The sequence below is a fragment of the Cornus florida genome, unplaced genomic scaffold (assembly GCF_030987335.1).
Source record: "Cornus florida cultivar Cherokee Brave unplaced genomic scaffold, ASM3098733v1 CherokeeBrave_3.0.0_Hap2_Chr01, whole genome shotgun sequence".
Lineage (NCBI taxonomy): Eukaryota > Viridiplantae > Streptophyta > Magnoliopsida > Cornales > Cornaceae > Cornus > Cornus florida.
This window is the reverse complement of record NW_026775571.1, coordinates 52,811,380-52,815,224: the sequence shown is the minus strand read 5'-3', so window position 1 is coordinate 52,815,224 and position 3,845 is coordinate 52,811,380.

The following is a 3,845-nucleotide window of genomic DNA, read 5'->3' as shown; positions in this document are numbered from 1 at the left end:
ATATAAAAGTATGAAAAAGCTAAGAAATTATAATTTACCCCATTCATATATTTTTCTTCTAATATGTTTGATTTAGGGCATCAAATCATCAATTGGATACCATTTTCCCTTCAATCTATAATTCTTAAAATAATAAGGGTAGGGCTTCAAATTATTTTGATTTAGGGCATCAAATCATCAATTGGGGACTTCAAATGATCGATTAGGGCTTAAAAGAAGAAGACAACTTCTGCTTGGCTACAATGGAGGACCCGAATAATTTGGGGACAAATCAGAAAACTTATGTTTGAGGATGCGAATGATTTGAGGAAGTGACTATGAAGAAGAAGCAAACTTTTCTTACTTGCTGCGATGGAGGACGCAATTGTGAAGAAGAGCAAGCAATTTTTTCTTCAAACTTGTGTTTCCAACTCAGGCGCGTGCAACTCTTATGGTGTTCTAAAAGGGTAGTTTGGTCATTAGGTGATTGCAAGGGTAGTTTGGCCAGATTAAAGTGGAAAAGGATGCACGTGACTATCATGTGTTTTTCTCCAGTTAGTTTTAGATAGCAAACTAACGAGAGAAGGGGGTGCTTGATAGATTTTTGAAAAGTGAAAGGAATAATATGGTAGTTTCTTTAATTGAGAGGTTAGATAACTATTTTTGAAAAGTAAAGGAGATTTTATGATTTTAACCATTTATTCTTATTATTATTGCTATTTAAAATATCTAAGGTAGGTAAAATAATTTTTTTTGCAACTTTGTTACTCAGTGTAAGAAAATATATTTTTTCATTTACCATGTTAGATGACTGTTTGTTAGATGACTGTTTTTGAAAAGTAAAGGAGATTTTATGATTTTAACCATTTATTCTTATTATTATGGCTATTTAAAATATCTAAGGTAGGTAAATAATTTCTTTTGCAACTTTGTTACTCAGTGTAAGAAAATATATTTTTTTCATTTACCACTTACAACTTTCACTTTTAATATTATTTTCTCTCTAGACAAATGGAGTTCTGACCCAAATAAATAATTTAACTCAATGATGGATAGAAAAGTTACAAGTTCATGGCTTCATTTAAAACCAAACTAATCTATCTTCATAATCAAAATCAAATCGAAAAAAGTATCTAAATTAAATCAATCTAAAATGTCAAAGGAATATGTTAGGAATTGATCTTTACTAAAAACATAGCCCAAGGACAACTAAGTTTGGCCTTAAAACAAACTTTATTCAAATCAATTTCTATGATTTAGATAATATTTTTTCCACTTCTTAATCAAAAATTCATTTATAATTTCTAAAATCTATTAATACCATTGCAATAACATAGCAACATATTAACAAAAATTAGAATATCATTTAATTAAGATGTCTATGTGAATTATGGTTAGTGGTATATTTAGGTTGATTTTAGGGGTGGTAAAGTTCGACACAATGAATACGACACGAGATAAACGGGTTTGTTGACCTTAATCGAGTTTTGGTAATAAATGGGTCGACACGATTAACCCGTTTAATTAACCATGTCGTGTTAGGATTGAGGGGTTTAACTCACGTAACCCATATATATTTATTTAACTAAATGTTTCATAATCGTATTAATTAGACCCAATTATTATGAACAATTAGGTCATTTAACATAAAACCTAACAAAAATATGCATTAGCTCCTTAACTGTCATTCTTTCCTGTTTGGTTCACGCTACGACTTGTGATTTTCAAGTGATTAGAGTTGCTTAAATATTTGTATTTTGTCTACTTGACTACGGGAATGTTTGATATTTTTGTTCTTGCTTTGAATATTTGGGTTTTCTAATAACTATCTAAACTTGAGTTTTTTAATTTACTATCTTGTGGACTAGAGACTATTTAGTAATTTTCTTGAATTTATATATATATATATATATTCTTTCTAGTATTTATTGTTTGATTCAGTATTATAAATAATCTAAATAATATAATGTTTATTTTGGTAATTACGTCATTAAACAAGTTAACACGTGTAACGCGTTTAATAAACGGATCGTGTTAGTGTTGAAAGTCCTTGACACTATTTGTAAATGAGGCGTGTTTGGGTTGATCTATTTAGTAAAATACCTTTAAATTGACACAACACGATTATGACTTACGAATACAAATTGATACCCCTAATTGATCTAATGCGATTTAATAAATGGTACAAACAAATCAAATAAAAAAAGTTTTTAGATTTCTAAATTGTGAATAATAAATTATACCAATAATTTTACTATTTTCAACATCGAAACCCGAATCAATAATTTATGAAAGGAAATTTGTTTTTTGACCCATACATATAACTGAATCTGAAAGTCAAATCAGTTAAACCCTACTTGCATCATTGTGTATAGCATTATTCAGACTGTACACACAAATTTTGTGTCTTGAAAATTAAAGAACAAATTGTGGAACCATTTTTATTTTATTTTCATTAACGTTGCAAAGATTAGGTACAATAGTATGAAATATTCTTTGCAAGAAAAAGAAAGTATTTCGTTGCAAGAGAAAGAAAGTATTTCTTATTCGATCTTCTTTATTAGTTAGATTCGCTTCTTTATTAGTTAGATCTAATGGCTGGGGATTAATCTTAAATCAAATTATTGCTTCAAGAATATTTGTTGTTGAAGAACATTTAAAGATTTTTTAATCAAGGGCTTAAAGAAGTTTGATCCTGATCAATATTCTTGACGAGTCTTCAAACTTATTTAATTTCGAGGAAGAATAACACGACTTTGAATGGTTCTTATTTTTGTCTTTTAAGGTTTGAGTGTTGAGCCTAAGAGAGTTTCAATATTCTCTGCAAGTCTTCTTATTTTCTCTCATCTCTGCCCTTAATATAGGTCTTCATGAAGGAGTAGAATCGTAACTTTGTCGTATTGGATAACTATCCTCTCTTATTAGAAATAAAATAATTATCATTTAATCTAACTCAACTTCAAGTAGTTTTGGGCTGGTTAAATAGTTCGACTGGTCCACGACCAAGTTAGTTTGGGCTTATTAAGCAATTTGATTTAACATATTGGCTCATATTTTATATTGGCCCAAATTGATGATGAGTCTAAATTGTTAATTACAACCAATACTTTAAATTGTTAATTACAACCAAATGTAATTTTTTTTTTTCCTTTCAATGAAATTCTAATGTTTACATGGAATAAAATTTTAATTCACAAATCAATGTGTAATTTTTCTTGTTATTTACATTGGATTGGCAAGTGTCATGTTGTCTAAGTCGTTGGGTTCCTCATCTGAAAATTGTGATTCGAGCCTTGCACTCTCCCCTCTAAGCGTCCGTTAACCACTTAACATTCTTGCCTTAAATAAAATAAATAAATAAATAAAAAAGGATTTTTACATATAAATAGGGTTAGGGCTCCATATTTACCAATTGGTTGAGTCAAAGTCCTATACTTTCAAGAAAATGAGTTTGACTAAAAAGATGACATAGCACATGAACTTTTACGGTTTAAAATATTGTGTTGCCTAAAATACCCTTCTCCCTATTCCAACATATTTACCTTATTGTCCTTTTTATTTACTCATCCAATTTAAGCAATATATGGCTAATAAAACCCTCATTCGTGTGCCCTCTCTCTCTCAGCCTCTCTGTAACAGCGAAGCCTCTTTGTAACCAGCGAAATAGCAGCCCCACTTTTCCATTTCGTTCCTCTGTCTTCTCCACTTCTTTTCTCGATGACCGAATCTATTCGGTTTTGAATCAAGCCAGAGTTAGGGTTTGTCTCTTACTCATTCACTCTTTCTCTCTCATGAACGAATCTATGGTTTGAGGTCATTTTTCATCTAATTTATGTGCATAATCTGTGATTCTGTATGTTTTCCTT